We start from the raw sequence: 17,802 nt of genomic DNA, 5'->3' as shown, positions 1-17,802 counted from the left end.
TTGAACGACCTGGTCATTTCCGACTATAGTTTCCCTAATGTAAACGGGATTTTACGAAGCACTGTAACAAAATCTGTGCAACGAAATCTTCAATTGCCGCAGTCAGTCGTAACTACTATTTCTGGTTGACCAATCTGGTCATTTCAATTGTAACTGCCTAATGCAAACGTTTTAATGTAATACGAAAGTCTATGACAGTATTTCCTCGCGAAGTTAACTTGCTAAATGGAAAATATCAGTTAACTCGTCACTCAATTGTCAATCTCAGGAAATAATTTCAAATTCTTTCAAGAACTTCATAATTCATATCTTATCTTTATCTTCCGCGTGTCATTTAATCTTCATCAAAGACAATTTACGTCAGTTTTACCATCGCGAGGATTAAAATCTAAGCGAAATTGATCTGCCTTTACTGACTTGTAATTCCACGATTATATCAGTTTCCCGTTACAAGAAAACTTTAACAATTAATTTAATAAAAATACATGGTAAAACACGAATCACTGCGCGGTTAATAATTGTCATCGCTACCACGTTACATGAATGGCAGAGTTTCCACTTATTCGCTCTTTTCCTCGTGTCGCGCATTGTCGCGCAAATTGTCGCGCATTTGTACGAAATTTAAAAGCGCGAAAATGCACGGAAAGCGTATGCAATCTACAAAAGTATACAAAGTGCCTAATGTATACTAATCGTTATAGTATCTAAGGGACGAAACAAATTTCTGTTGCAATTCTATTTTTTGAATTACGTTCACGCAAGACTAAGTTCGCAAATTTGCGTTCATGATTCTACTCATAATTCTCGAATTTTTCGTATTTGATGCGAAAGCGGAACGTATAGTCTCGCTGTTGCTACACGTGATATTCGTACTGCGTGGGCGAATACAACGGCGACACGGAATTTGCACATTGCACATGCGATGAATTCGTCGTTTGACACTCTGCCTGCAATCTGCTGGCGACACTGTCCGTAATTACGTTATATGTCCTCGGCTTACAATAACGATCGTTGATGCGTGGGTTCGACCAACGACCAAGCGTAACGGTAAAGAGATTCATGTCGAATACGTTTCACTTAGCTCCTATTCGTTTCCTCGATCGTCCTCCTGGTGCAGCGTTCCTAACGCAAAGTTACGCTCTTCCGCTACCATCTCTCGTTACTGCGCGGCTTTACTGACGCCATTGTGTCGACTTTAACCAACGAAACGTCGTAAACCATGGATTTGTGTCTCAGCTATGTCGTATTAGATCACGATCGAATAGTCACCTGCTGTTTTCCGATAGCAACGTATTAGAAACTAAAATTTTCATGTTTCGAAGGAAATTAAATTCGCTGTGTTTTTTTGACCCAGTTGCGTTCCTTTTACGTTAGAAAGTATCTCAAGTTTGAACAATTTATGGAAAAATCGTTGTTATAAAGAATATATAATATGTATACGTGGAGAGGATAGAAAATCTGCAGGTTATTCCAAGCTAGTAATTCTAAGAATTACATCAAATTCTCTATGTAAGAAACTATGACGTAAGGAAGATACTAAAAATCCCAACAGTGGAAGATACTCAGAAGTTGGAAGATGCTTCAAAACGCATCAACATAGGATGTAAAACCGCACGAATCAACTTATCAAGAGTTGTTACTCAAGTTTACTTGAAAGGCTCTGATACGACCGTTCGCGGAGAGACGCGGTCGCTAGGAAAACGCGTCAGCGAGAGGCGTAAATTCTCGCTACGATTCTGTTAATCGACGCCGCGAAATAGTCGTTCCCTTGTTTCGATTAAGATAACAGAGGTGGTTCAATGAATGTAACACTGCATTAACAGGTTAACATAAAATAATCTATTTGATAATAATATAATGAACACGCCACAAATTGTTTTACAATGAATATGGTAAATATATTATAGAAAGTTGACTCGACTTTACGATATCTCTCAATGAATTCGTTAGACTATATGATTTTGATTTTGCTCGTCAGACCTCTCGATGTGTAACGTTTGACTCGTCAGAAAGGACTGATTGCCTTTCGATCATTTCTTTGTCTTCTTTGGAAGACGACTCCCACTATGCTCGGGTCACGCCACTGCTCGCGCCTATGATCACGTATACCGCCTTCTTGTGTGGGAAACGTAACGGACAAAAATCGACGTTTCTAGAGTTCGCTGCTTGGCGACAACTATGCGCTCGTCTATACATTATATATGATCCGTCGGGCAGATAAGACGATCTGCCTGCGACACTGTAGGACCGCGAGCGACGGTTAGAAAGTACAGACTGTGGTAAGCCTCGTGGCGTAACAGGCTCAAAACACCCTTTAGATTTACTTGCATCTAATAATTGATTAATTGCTTTGATACAACGTTGACTTTTAGTCTAGTGATTATTGATAAATGTATTATAGGATCTTTTTATATTTATTTAGAATGGATTAAACACTCTTTGACTTCTCAACTAACTACTGACTGTATTAATTCATCTTTCTCCCTTATGTATCCCTTTGTCCTTTCTCATAACCCCACCACGTACGTGTTCCGCAACCGTCCGTGGTTATGGTCACGTAGGACTTTTTTTCGCGGAACTATTCGACTGAAGGAACGACGATACATTGATAGGCCTGTCGGTATTTAGGCTTTCTGGCAACATTGTTTATGGTTAATCCGATATTTCTTAGGCCATTTGTCCACGATACTACAATATCGAGATCCGCAAGTTATTTTAAACCACTACCATAAGATAAATGTAAGAGACTGTAAGTATACAATTAGGAACATTTGACAAAGAACGTCTATAAAAGAGGAAGAAAAGAATTGGATGCATCGTTTCTTGTTCCAATTTTGTATTGTATATCTTCCCTAAATTCAGATTAGAGCAAAATTAAGATATAAAATTTGTCGGATCGTAGGAGGGTCAGAGGTGAATTATTATTGTTTGATCAGACATGATCGATGTCGTCTGTTTCCAGATCTTGCACATACGTTGCATGGGCGATCGAGTTGTAGCGAAGCTTTTTCCTTTTTATAGTATTTTTCTATCTATTGTAGTTATCGACGTCGAACATGTGTTATGAACCCATTAACGTGTAATGTGTCACGTAAAATTAATGATAAAAAAGGAGTAGCTGAGCAATAACTTAACTTGACCGTGCTTTTCTAATTTTGTAGGCTTTTATTCACGAAAATGATTAAGTATAATATTACTATGAAGTAGCGAAGTTAAAATAGTTGCTCAAATCACGGCCAAACTGTATACAAGACACAAAAATTAAGACTAAAGAATAAAACCAGTCTCGTGGTCGAATGCTTGCAGTTTTTATATGTTGCGTTTGTAAGTGTTGAGGGGCAAGGGGATTGTCCTACGTAATGGGAAAAGTGTAATGTTGGGCCATGTGCAAAGGTCACGTCAAAACCTAATGGTTCACTGTCAGTGAAATGGCGTGGATTTGGGTATGGTCATTGTCATAAATGCTTAGTTAGTAATTATATTATTTCTAAATTTTTTCTTAGCAGTTGTCTATCATTACTCGTTTTACAAAGTATATTAGAATCAATCTTGAAACTCATGATAATGTAGTATTATTGAAAACTCAAGCTACAGATATTTAAAATAGTCAAGAAATATTTCAAAAAGACTTTTACTTAAAATACTCGATTTACTCGATTTAAAATAATCGCGTACGAGATTAGAGAATTTAGAACAGAGATAGAAAGATTTTATCTTTCAACTTGAAAATTGAAATATTCTGCACGATTCAAGTACAATATCAAATGGCAATTTTTAAACAATTAATCTGTTGTTCAGATAATTTGTATGAGATGCAAAAAATAATATACTTATGTATAAATCCGGTCGAAAACGAAGCAGTCTTCCAATAAAGAAACGTCAGTGTAAATACAGCATATGTAGTGTAAGTTTCACATTGACACAGTACAGTGATCTTGCATGCGAAAAATGAATGCACTACACGAAAACAATAAATTAAATCGACTTGTTCGAGCAAATATGATATCACAAACGATCTCACTGAAGAAATTCGATAGCACATAAATAAAAAACGTAATTGTAAGCACAGCAAAGGATTATTATAATCAATGATTTTACGTATTCGATTTCGCGTCAGTCGTCAGCGATGCACGACAATTCAGTTCTATAGCGACTGAAACTCGTGGTAAGAAATTCGGCGAAGAACAATAAACACGAGCCCGACTCGTATTACGTACGTCGTTCGAACTAAACGTAAACAAGACGAGCGTAGCTCGTCGTTCAGTTCTCGATATTTCCTTTAGTTGCGTGTTATTCTTCGTTACGTGCGCACGTGTTATAATTCCCTAAAACTATTAAGCAACCCTTATACCTATCGTGTCAGTGAAAAGAAAATCTAATATCGATGATAGCAGTGTGAAGTGTGTTATTATTGCGGACAGTGATTCGGCAGATCTTTCTGATAATAATAGTGATGGTAAGTATATTGTGTTTCGTTGTTTCAAAAAATATCACACAGTCGAAGATTACTAATTTTCTACGAGTTTTCTCAAAACGTTATTAATTTAAACTAAATATTAATTTACAAATACAAATTAATTTACTGATACATTATGAACTTCCAAATAATACGCCATTTTTGTTCACTGATGAATCGATTATAACACATAATTGATTATTTCACAGTTCCTTTCGTTGCGCCGAAATATACATGCCATAAAACGCATAATCGAGACAGAAGATATTGTAAAATATATTTCGAAACATCTGAAAACGTGTATGTACTGTAAATTTTAACCCTAAACGCTCCGACTTTTAATTGTGAATATCGACCGGTAACTCTAACTTATTCTCATCATACTTCGACTTGCAATTTTTAAGTGTCAGATTTTAAATGCTACAATGACGTGCAAATAGTAATATTAAAGTCATTGAAAACAATCTTTATTCATCTCAGAAGTAATATAATTTTGATTACAATATTTATATTAGTCATAATTGAGTAATGTGTGGAATTTTTTAAAACATTCATTGGGATTCAAACTGGGTTTGCGTTTACAGGTCTCACAGTACTCACTGAGGATTATTATTTTTTATTTGTAAACAATTACTGACCCAATATACACAATAACGACCCACAATAACGACCCAAAAATACATTTGGAGTAAAGCGCCGCACATTGGTGGTACTTCAGAGGTATACTTGGAGTAGAGCGCCGCACATCGGTGGTGCTTGAGAGATACATTTGGAGCGTTAGGGGTTAGATTGACAGGTACAGTGATTTTATTACTTATTTTTTATATTGTTTATTACTTACATAAGTTATATTACTTATTTCACGTGGAATATCAATGAATTACGAAAGCAATAGATTAAATCGATTACTTTCTCCAGTAAAGTATGATTTTATAAACAATCTCGGTGAAGAAATTGAATAGCGCGTAAATAGCGGAAATATTCTGTTACGATCGAGATTGTCGTAACAGCTGTGTTATGAACGTGTTCGAATGGCAATAGGAAAATGGACGCGTGTATCCGTTTTCCCTTTAGGTACGTAGCTTCGTATCACAGTCATCAAGGTATTACAGCGTTCTTGAAATAACAGTGTAAGATCTATCTAAAGTGGTGGAACCGTCACACGCTTTTCATCGTGACCGATGATACTGGTTCGCTTAACGACGATCATTGTGTTACTTTAGGCTCGAGATGGGAGGATATCTAAATTGGAGGTTTAAGGAATAAACTTCGAAGAAAAATGTAGACGGCTTGCCAGAGAATTTTTTTTGCGGCTAATAATATATCTACATGTACGGACACTAGCGGGCTATATTATGGGCTGTTTTTTCCTGTACTGATATGCTTTAAGAGCGTATTTCAGAACTGATGGTTCGTACAAATCCATGTTTTTTTTAAAGTAAGCATTTATTAATAGAATTATCTTAAATAATTAATATTTTGAATATAAGATTGAATAGAAATGTGGATTGAAACGAGAAGAAAATTCTTGTCCAAGATAAAGTGAAATAGAATATATTTTGAGATTATCTGCTTTATAAATAATTTACGAATACATAACCTCATAGCGAGAAATCTTTTTCATTTATTTATTTCAAGCATTATTTCATTATTTTGCTATGTACTCGACGTTTAAAATTTCTCGGAAAAAGATAGTTTAAATCGATTTAGGACGATCAATGAAAATAACGAAAGTAATGAAAATATACCTATATTTCTTTTTGCAAAAATCAGATCATCTCATTCTCGCGTAGAAACACATTCGGGTAACATGTTCGTGAATAGTCCACGACATTTTTCAATTAAATATTTTTATCCCTAAAATATTGACGAAAGTAATAGATATGTACCTGCATCGTTACGCTTGCAAAAGATGTAATACCGAATTGCAAGACTTACTTAGATCAGCCTGTATAATCGAATAAAAGTTTACACACGTTTCTAAATAAAATTTCAGTAATGTTTCCAAGAAGGGAAAAGATTTGAATACACTTGTATCGTATTGGACACAGTAGCAAAGTCGAGGTGTACTGGCTGTTTCCCTTTAGCCATATAACATTCGCACCACTGTTATCACCGTATTACAGGTTTTACGAAATAACAGCTCAAGACTCGCGTAATGCACGTGAACATCGGTAAGTTTTCACTCCCACTCGATGTCCCGAGGTAACTTAACGGTAATCGTTTTACATTTTCAGGCCCAACGGCCGACGAACGATTCAAGGAGAACTAGTATTTCATTGATAACTCACCCCGTGTCCCGACCTTTACGACCACCACACTGTACGTACACTGTTGCACGCGCATACCCGCCAGGCAACGTCCAATGATTTGTGTATCGACAGTCGTCAGTATTAATGCCATTTGTGTGCAATTATGTTAGTTATTATGTCAAACAACCTACCTTTTGCGGCTCGTTTCAACACGTTTTCAGCATTACGGCATTGCGACTTGAAAACGACGCCAGATACCCGATGAAATAGCTCACGGCCAACAACACGATTGCGTTGGTGGGTAGATCAAATTATAAATTAGAACGCGCGGAATCTATTAAGGAAGCGTTCGATGAGCATTTCGAAGCGATTTATATTCAGAAAAGTTACGAAGCGATAGATAGAATCTCTTTCACGCTGTAATTCCTTCTACGTGTATTAATTAATGAAATTATGGCAATGCTTCACGATTTCACCGGTATCTTCGATTTCTTTTTTAAGCTGCTACATATGAAAGAGTATTTTAAAGAGATAAAATATCGTTGAAAAAAATTCTTAGAATTGTTTTCGATACCTTTGTACCTTTACCTTTTTAAATAGTCCTATGCAATATATTGTAATTTGAAAAAAAATCGGAGATACCGATCAAATTCTAAAACATCACCGAAATTATTTATATTTTGATAATGGTAGTTTTCTCTTTAGATTTCTTATAAATACATTATCTACGCAAGTTTGTATTTTTATGAACTGTATTTCAAAAATAGAATTTAATATTTGTTTTTGCATTCTATGTGCATTCTGTGCATATGTGCAAAAGTAAATTGTGAGTAAATAACTTAAAGGTTTAATTTATTTTAGGGTTCCAGATCGGAATTAGAAGTTTGATTTCCTTTTTCTAAATCGCAACCATTACTTCCACATCTTAAAACAAGAAGACATGATGTTTCCTTTTCCATTTTGAGAATTGATCTTCATAAATTAGAGACAAAGGTAAATAAAGTTTTTGAATCATCGCTATACCTTTAAGGACCGTAAAAAGAAATATGCTTCACAAAATAGTATTATTTAAGAATACATGTAACCACTAAAATGTTAGTTAAATCTTAATTGTTAAAGAATCGTAACTCATGGAATTTGGTATTGAAACAGCGGTTTATAACTTCTTGTTTAGGGCATTTATCATTATTAATCCACCTTTAAAAAATATTTACGTTTTCACAAATTATAAGAAATATTCAACGTTAGAAGAATTTCCTAATTGGCACGATAATTGTCACGACAGAAAAATTTAATACTGCTATCGCTATCAAAATACAGTTTAATTGGCAATTAAGCATTCTTGTTTACAAAACCGATATACGCATACGATACGCGAGAAGTATACGCGAAATCATGCTTAATAGTGATTTATGGAACGCTAGTTGCCCGCCCGCACCCTCTTTCTTTTTATAACAATTTATGTTTATTACCCTCTGTTTGAACATTCTTCAGATGTTGTTGAAGTCCATGGAATTCGACTCAGTGGGGACACACCTTAACATTACATCGTATCCAATAATCGAATATCATCATCGACAGCGATACACTGGTATTTATACCATTCACGTTTCCATTTCATCATCACTTAATTATTGGAGTTACTTGATCGTGCTTGCCATACCGGTTGAAATAGTATTGAGAAGTAACGCTAGATAACGCGCCTCTATTGATTTGTCAGTTGGGATAATGGATTTCAATGCATAACACAGAATCCCATGGAACGCGAGCGTGTGGTTGCCAGCCACAGATTAATACGGCTATCGCGGAACGACAGGTATTCCATATGTATCTGGTATTTCGTAAATGTTAATATAACTTGATCGTATCCCGATGCGAATGTAAATGCACCGGACATGGTGCAGTCTCTTAACCCTTAAATGCATACTGTCTTTATTTGGCATATTTAAATGGCCTTTGTTATATAGGTAACGTGTAATACTTATTGCATGGTGTTTTCGAATGTATTTATTACTATTTTTATACTATTAATATGTTCATAATGCAGCAAGAAATTTAAAAAGTAACAGTTAAAAATTATTTTTGTATGACTTTGCAATATTGGCAATTTTCTATATTTTATATTTAAGAAGAGTCATGTATTTAAGGGTTCAAATTTCGCATAAAATGACAATTTACCACAAGATCGGTCATTTTATGATACAATTTCGTGTGATTGCGATATAAAGGAACGAAGTTTTCGATGAATTCGACGTCGTTCATTTCAACAAGTTAAAGAGGAAGCGAGCGGCGTAACGTATGTCTGGGGAATTACGTTATAACGAGATTAATAGTTAACGGCTTTCTGATCACAAAACATTCGATTTGTATTACAAATGTGAGTTACACGATCGGAATGTCGATTCCATGAAGTTGTTTCATTCTTGTCAACGAAGGGTTGGACTGAGTATCCGTTTTCGCTGTAACGCGGAACAGGAAGGCAACATTCTAATTATAGTATTAAATATCCTAAGATATGTAAAACGCTTTCGCATATCGCTCGAGTATCGTATCAAATTATACCTCACAATTACTGTATTAACGGTAATTAATTGTCTATGGCGGTTATACGTTTAATGGGGTACGTGACCATCGTCTACGTCTTATTCTTATCCACTCGTGTGCAGGTTTTGCGTTATAAACGCATTAAAGCCTATTGAAATTATTGAATGAAGTAAGTTAACGTACCATAAGGAACAAGGAAGGAACGTAATTCAAAGCTTGCACGTTGACCATTCACCTCCTTGTTTCATCACAACTATTCTTCAGGAGACATATTTGTTACTTTTCAGCTTTTCGTCGCGTTTTTAGTACATCGTATTTTGTTCTGAAAATTCCAATTCATTTCTACAGTCTTTTCCGGTCCATCTGTAGAATCACAAATACAGCCGGGGATAAAGATAAGTAAGTAGGTAGTGGAAGTAGGTGTTAATGAAGTTTAATCGGATTAGTACTAGTGTTATATACTTCAGCTTTATTTTTGTTGCAGATTATTTGGCAAATAATTGAAATTGTGAGCGGTTTATTTAGCAAATAATACATGCAATAGCGGTTTATTCAGCAAATAATACATGCAATAGCGGTTTATCCAGAAAATAATAAGCGATACACGAGATATAATTAACAAAGAAAACAAGGCCAATACAACCTAGAACTTATGCGTAACGTGTGACAGTAATATGCTGTTGAAGAACATGCTCGGCCACCCAACTGGTTATGAAAAAGGAAATGACCAATTCAACGAAATACACCTTACATCAGCGTTCGACTTCTTACCGCTATTATACTATTTGTCATAAACTATTTATTTACCGTAGAAACTGCTTATTATACATATATGCGTATATCTATTACGCGTACGATGGCTGAAATTTTCTTTAGAGAAATTAATATTTTTGTGTAAACAAGTCGTATTTCACTTAGCCTCATCGATATCTATTTCTATTTTGTCTCCGACTGTATGCCATCCAGCCATGAAAGACACCTAATTGTCGATATCTCAGCTCTCTCGCCGATTTCAATGATCGTGGAAGAGAATATTTATAGAATTTGAATAGAATTTGAGTAGAATAGTTGTAGAAATTAACGTTTTGAACTACTTTTTCCTGTACACACAACCGCTGCTCGGCCTTAGTTTTCGAAATGTTGCAAAAAGCAATTGACGCTGCATTGAATTCTGACAAAATATATATAACAATACGTATAAAATATAAATATAATATGGATAAAATATCATCTATCCCGCGTTTAAAAGAAGATACGCTACTAATGTGTCTATCTGTGACGATGAGTAACACAACCACAAGCATGGCCGTCACGTTTGCCGCCTCGTTCAAGCTTCGTCTATACAAACTACAAACAAAGGATAAGAATTAGGTTTGAGTTAGGCTTAGGGTTCTCAGACGATTCCCTTAATTCGAGGATAGCACGATGTTACATTACCCCTTCTGACACTTTACAGCTACGTGGCTTGTCTGAGACGTGACATGAATTTCTTCTTACTTCTGTGCGTCGTGTCGACAACATTGACCCTCTCCCTGCACTTGTCTACAGTATGAGACCCGATGTCAGTGATCCACTAACTATACTATATTATCTACTACTACAGAGATTTTTTTCTTTAATTCCCTTAATCTGGTGACACTGGTTAGACGTTAGACAGTAAGACAATATTGAGGTATACGCTGGCACGGATGCACAGCTATAAACAGATCTCGCTGTAGTGGTACCGACAGTTTCTTGCGAATATTTCGAAAACTAAGGCCGAGCGGCGGTTGTGGAGAACAATGTTGTTCAGAAAGTTAATTTCCACGAGGTATTAACAAATCATTGAAATTGGTGAGGTGGGTGTAAGTAAGGTTGGCATTTATGAAACAATTAGTCTAGGATATAGAGCATCAAAAACCTGGACCTTTCCGCCTGAGACCTTTTTAGATTATGTACGATATCCTAAATTGAAAGCTTCTGTGAATTATTGACTGTAACTGAATAGCACTACGTCTGCATTTCGATCGTTCCTAAAAGGACAAATGCATATAGAATGCTATCCAGTATATTAACCATATTAGTAGAGAAGCCACGTATACCAGATCATCGCACGCAACGCACACGTAGCGTGATAACGAATGATCGGTGGAGTTTGATCGTTTGGACAGCAAATGAGCATGGGAATCCCAGATCTCTAGAGAAAATCCCCTGGACATTTGCTGATGCCTTAAAAATTAGAACAAATTCTGGAAAATTCGGACTGATGACAACCTCAGGTGGGCGAGATATTGATATCTAACAAATCAAAATTTCGTATTCCCAAGTTGGTCTTCAATTTCATGCAAACAGCCTAGGCTTATAGCTCTTAGATTATATATAGACAACTACCCGTAGAGGACTAATAGAATACGCTTTCAAAAAAATATACTTTTATATAGAAATACAGATGTAAAATATAACTACACACACATACATACATATATATACCGATTTAATATAAACAGTAGGGTAAATAAATACCAACTAAGAAAGAAACGTTACGTAAACAATACTTTACAAATAGTAGCAATACTTTACAACGATTAAGAGATCAATGTAAAAATACAACATGATATGTTGCAGGAAATTAAAAAAAGGAGATCAACAACCTGCCTGTAATAATAGGTAGGCCACGAGCTTAGTACAAAATAAGTACGAAATAAAAAATTAATTATTCGCGAGTCGACAACGATCGTAGAGAATATAGGAGCATCGTGGGTGAGCTGAAGCAAATAGCGAAGTTCATGGTTCGCACCCGTGCAATAGAATCCGATATGACGCACCGTGGAAACCCGATGATGCGGTACCGGAGGAATTAATCCGGGCATGGTCGGAGCGGTAACTATGCCGCGTGTGCGGCATACCGGTATCCCTCGCTGAGAGCGACTCCTCGTGTCGTGACTATTCTCGCCCACACGTTTATAAATCCCCTCGCGGTCGATTCTCCATCCCCACAGCCGTTTTCTCTTCCCTTCACTAGACCTATGCGATACCAAGCTCGGACCCTACCTTGCCTTGCCTCTCGTTCTGCTTCTCGTTTCGCTGCCTCCTCTTCCTCAACCTCTCTTCTTCCCTCAGTTCGCTGCATCTCTTGCGTCGAGCATTCATCCTAGTTAGAGCATACCACTAGGCCCATTATATCTCAACTGATTTGAATTTAACGGTTGCCAGACACCGGCATTGTGCGTACGCCCGTCTCATACCTCCCGCTACTCGCTTCGGCATTCTATCATCTCTTTCTCTCTCTTTCTTTCTCTACCTATCTTTCCTCGTCTTCTCCTCTTCTCGCAACGCGAATCTCTACTGTTCGCACCCATCTTCCTACGACCACCCAATACAGTGATCGAGCAGATAATTGCTAAGCATATAATTTACCCTATTTGACTTGGGGTGGTTTTCGATGCCCGGCAGATAATCGTTTTCTTCTTTTTACACACTTTTGTAAGGTTTACACTCGCTTAAGTTTATCGTTACATGCTATTTAACAAGCGTGCTTATGAACGCACCTAAGAGGTTGTTAGTGCTATTATTAGTACTGTTATTAACTGTAACTTTAATTTGTTTGCTGTTCCATCCTATTTATTCTTTTTACGTAAATTTATAAGTAGGTTTTTAAGTTTATCGTAGCATGGCTGCTATTAGTAGTTACTGTTATTAATTGTAACTTGTATCTGTTTGCTGTACCATCCTATTTATTCTTTTTACGTAAATTTATAAGTAGGTTTTTAAGTTTATCGTAGCATGGCTGCTATTATCAGTTACTGTTATTAATTGTAACTTGTATCTGTTTGTTGTACCATCCTATTTGTTCTTCTTGCTTACTTTTATAAGTACATCTTCGAGTCTATCGTTGTACGTTATTTATCGTAGCGTAGGTAGTTACTATAACTTAAATAACTTGTAACTTAAATTTATTTGTTACTTCGTTTTATTCGTTGCCCTGCTGTTCATTGTAACTTAACTCTCTCGAAGGTCTGTCAGGTTGTCACAATTTCTAGCATTATCGAGCCTTATTGAAACATAGAATCTCGCCGTAAATATGATTACGTATGTCATTTTAAAAATTATATTTAATTTGTTCCTTTCTTTTCAAATTTAGATGCATTATTAACCGCATTGCAGTTCTTGAACCTTTTATGTTCCGAGAAAAGAGCCCTTTTAATACTTCAAGAGAATCATTGAAAGGAGAAATCAGAAATACTGATGTAATTAAAATTTATATAGCAAATTTAGGAATTTTTCTAACGGTAGACAAATATGATCCGGTCGAAAATGAGACAAAACACACAGCACAGTTAATAGAAAAATACTTCTTGAAAAAGTTAGATTTGTTTCTTATTCCGTTTTATCTATCGTGCACACTTAATCATCGAGAACTGAACTTGTTATTTCGATCGTTCGTATACTCATTCTTTTACTTTGCAGATGCTGTATCTTTGTTTGTAAGAGATTCTCATACATGGCTGCTGTCTTGAAACTCAATGTTAGTCAGGCTTTACTTGCAACTAAAACGGGTTTGCTACACTCTTGTACGTCGTCTCCTATTTAAGACTGACATAGAAGAAGAGAAACGTCATACTAGATCTATTGATCCGTTTCTGAACTTTCTATTCTCTGTAATGACAGCGTATGAAGAACAAACCGTGTACATGATCGCACGTGTGTACAGTATTGCAATAATTTACGATATACCCGGAAGCGGGTGGTCGCTGCATGAATAAATAAGTCGAAAATGTGGAATAAAATCTCCTTCGCGTATTCGTTTGCCGGATAGATTGAAATTAAAATCCATGAAATAGAGTGAACCATTCTGATGTTCTCATGCAGGATTATTTCCAAAATTATTCATTATTTTAAAGATATATTTCAAGAGAGACGTCATACGGTGAACGTGCTTGCATTGATTTGTATTAAATCTCTAATTTAGTCTGATATTTAGTTTTATAGACGAGGTAAATCATAAAATTTCAAACTGATTCTTGTGCTTCTTAATACGAAAATATCTTATTTGTTATTAATTACATGCATGTGAATATACATATTTTGGTACATTCAGAATGTTATACATAAAAAGATAAAGCGAGTACCTCCAATTATATACAATTAGCATTTTTCGAAAATAAATGTGCAGGATAAAATATACAAGACAAAGACGAATATACAAAATTCAAATCATTTGGTAAAGGAAAATTACTCTTCAAATTTTCTTTTAGGGGATTGTATCTATTTATTGAAAAAACTAAATTTAATGTTTATCTAGCCTTTAATGATAACGTGTTGAATGTATAACATATTTAAGTTTTCGAATATTGTAATTAATATTTTTTATCTAAAGAGTGTTACACTATTAACAGTAATGTAAAATCGTGTCACGGTTTTTCCTTCTTCACGCACAATAACAGTCCAAAGTATTATCTACAATTGTTGCAGAACCACGCGTGCATTAGAGTATGAACGTGAGAAAAAAGCAAACGTTCGGAAAAATATTGCTCCGTTTGTGTATTTCCATTTCGCGTCCGCCTACGTTCAATTGACTAGAGTAAAAATCGTACTTCCGATTGCTAGCGAATAATTGCAACTCCATTTCCTGCATATAAAATATTCTTTGTATTCAGAGAACAGAGAAGTAACGTTTTCGTCGCGTTTTTGTGTGGATTCTCCAAGAGCAAGCGTGTTCCAAGCATCATTTTATGGAAATTCAAGCGTGAAAGCAGTCTCAGACTAATTTGCTGGAGTGAACGTTACGAAGCCGAAAGAAAATCTAGCGAGGTGTAAATCTGTTGCAATTTCAATCATTTTTTGCTCACAGTAAAACAGTATTTTCGCTCTACGAATAATTTACTTGTCTCTGCTTGTTCGTCATTACATGCACGTATTGATTCCTGCAACTTCACCAGTCCTGCTTACTGGAATATTCCGAAATAGCTCGGTTTCCATCATTCTCTTCCTTCCTCTTCGAAAGACCTGGATGCTGACCCTATATCGAACCAACATGAACAAAAGAATTACATCCTGTACTTTAGGTTACTGAACTCTCCTCCATTCTATTACGGACAGCAAGGGACGATACTTGAAGAGGGTCCCCCTGGTGGACAGCACTAAATTACGTACACATTTCGAATGCTTAACATAATTTGTCTCGGGTTCGTTGTACTTAAGCATTAAAAATATAATCGGTCAGTTGAACGATACACGCTGGCTCTCATCGATATTAAGACACTATTTAAAGGCGAATAACCTTTTTCAACCTGAAACAAACGACTTGAGGTTTTCTGAGAAGTTAGAAGTTTATTAGGTGACGTATGAAATAATTTTTGAAGAAATTACGAATAGTCGGAATCGCGGAGGAAAGAGTAAAGCTCGCTTTTTACGACTCTTGTTATCTGAGCCTGTAATGAAAATTTGTACGACACATTTATGTTACTTGTATGCGAGCTAAAGATTTGATCGAAATCGGTCGACACGGGAACGAGTGACGATTCATCGAAAGATGTAAGAATCTTTAAAGTTCAGACTGAAAATTGTGAAAAACTGTGATTTTCGCCACTTTTAACCGTCTGTAGCTCATAGCGACGTTAATAGATTTCCATGAAATTTAATTAGCTCACTGCGGACTTTTATGCATTTTTGCGAAATTTCAAGGTACAGAAGTGCGCACAATACACGTTTCTTTTTATTTAAAATTTCACATTCACAATTTGTCCAATTTGGACATTTGGTAGAATTTTTTATCTGTTTGATTATCATGTGGGTGGCTACCCCCAATGGGGTACCATCTTCGTGTTTGTTAAGATATATCCTTTGTGAAACACAATACACGTGGCATACAAAACTGTACAAAATGTTCAAAGCAAAGTATCAATTACGATATTTAGACGATGAAACAAATCTTTATCTCTTTAACTGTATTCATAAAAATTTGCATTTGCATAAACATCCGCAGCCTATTAATTAGATTCCTTAACACCTCTTCGAACATTTCAAATCCTTCGTATCCTTGAAACTCTTAAAGAAATCAAATAAATTTGAGTTATTTGAAACACAAACGGAATTGGAAATTTCTGTTCCACGATCCTCGAACGGAGTTACAAGGACCTCGTCTTAATTTTCTGTGCATGTGGGTACCGTGCATGTTAATTACAGCCGACTTACTCGAAATTCAGGGCCGCGCCTCTTATTTAGCGTTGGCGACAAGCTCATCTGCTTGCTCATTTTCGTGCCATGCTACTTTCCTTACAGGTTGCTTGGAAATTAGATCAATCAAGTTTCTCCTTTCTATCATGAAAATTCATCAAATCTAATCCAGTACTTGCTCTGCTCCTATTATACACCGAAGAATATAAATTGGAGGTCGAATATAATAGATTTCACATTATTATTGCTAATAAAAGATGTTACATTAATTCTAAATTTTCACAGGAATCGCTAATTTTAATCACCCAACGATATTAATGTCCTTTACGAATTCTTCGCATCAGCTGCTTAACATCAAATTCGTAGCTACCTTTAAGTTCGGTCTTTCGTAACGTTCACCGTCAGAAGAATCACCTGTTCTTTATTAATTTAACGAGCAGCTTATAGCAGCGCGCTTAATTATCATAATGTGTCTGTACCAGCGTCGGAATCGATGTTACGATCATTTTTATACCTCGCTTTAACAGGATAAAATTCTATTGGCTGGAATTATGGAAAGTCATAACGACGTGACAGTGCTGCATATGATTATTACGTATAATTCAATGCAACGAGTTGTATAATACGCTCGCGTTATTCCCGATACGTGAAATACGTCATGTAGCTTAAATCCTCTGGGATGTTCTTTCTACAATGGAAAGAGAATATGCTTCTACAAATGTAACGTGAATTACGTATTTCTTTTTTCTTTCACAAATATAAATTATTAACGTAAAATACGAATTCTCCGTTTGATTGGAAGCTTTTAGATATTACTAATACCGCAAGGTATTAGATATTACGAGCGGAATAGCGAGCCAACCCTATACGGCTGTTGGATAGAGAACTGGAAACATAATTAGACCAATTAGTCAGTCAAAGGAATGCTAGTCTGATTGCTCGTTATTGTTAATTCTGATAAACCCACTATAATATATATACAGTATATATATATATGTAAAAAAAGGGAATCACGCGTAACAGTACATTTTACATATTTCCTTAAAACTGAAGATATTTTTTAACATTAGAAAACTATAGGCTGAAAGTGACAGAAAAATCATAGCGCAGTTAATTTGTTCGTATGCGTGTGCCAAAACTTCCATAATTTTGGTAGCAAGGTCGCGATCACGCGGCTTAACGCGACGTTTCCACGTGACCACGATTTAACCCTTTCTAGGTGTTACGTGTGGACTAAATCCGTACGCAATTACGTAAATGTGTACGCATCCATATACGCGATAATATTCAGGACATAAATGCATACGCGACACTATACGATACATTGTGAATTAGATAACAGATTATGTTACAGCCTAATTTACATAAGCGATATTTCTTTCTTGTCAGGTATGG

The 17,802-nt window shown here is 35.9% G+C and overlaps 2 long non-coding RNA genes across 8 annotated transcripts in view; one reads left to right on the top strand and one right to left on the bottom strand.

Annotated features, from left to right (window-relative positions):
* LOC117156463 (uncharacterized) overlaps nt 1–6,807 on the bottom strand; it is a 49,495-nt gene extending 42,688 nt beyond the window's left edge. The window contains exon 1 of one of the 2 annotated variants that reach the window (XR_013058411.1): nt 6,748–6,807. This is a non-coding gene — a long non-coding RNA (uncharacterized LOC117156463). Of the gene's footprint in view, nt 1–3,830; nt 3,910–6,747 lie in introns of those variants that run through there. The other variant, XR_013058412.1, reaches the window with a different exon arrangement.
* Nucleotides 4,288–17,355, top strand: LOC117156461 (uncharacterized). 6 transcript variants are annotated; one of them, XR_013058405.1, is made up of 9 exons: nt 4,288–4,456; nt 5,041–5,252; nt 5,680–5,866; nt 6,453–6,630; nt 6,694–7,005; nt 7,570–7,701; nt 8,203–8,299; nt 9,540–9,651; nt 9,737–17,355. It is a non-coding gene; the product is annotated as an uncharacterized LOC117156461 (long non-coding RNA). The 6 variants fall into 6 exon arrangements; XR_013058407.1 differs by lacking the exon at nt 8,203–8,299 and adding an exon at nt 5,375–5,530; XR_013058408.1 differs by lacking the exon at nt 8,203–8,299 and adding an exon at nt 4,666–4,756.
* Nucleotides 17,356–17,802: the final 447 nt, after the last annotated feature.

The sequence above is a fragment of the Bombus vancouverensis genome, chromosome 5 (genome assembly GCF_051014615.1).
Source record: "Bombus vancouverensis nearcticus chromosome 5, iyBomVanc1_principal, whole genome shotgun sequence".
NCBI classification, from domain to species: Eukaryota; Metazoa; Arthropoda; class Insecta; order Hymenoptera; family Apidae; genus Bombus; species Bombus vancouverensis.
This window is presented reverse-complemented; position numbering and strand designations above follow the sequence as displayed.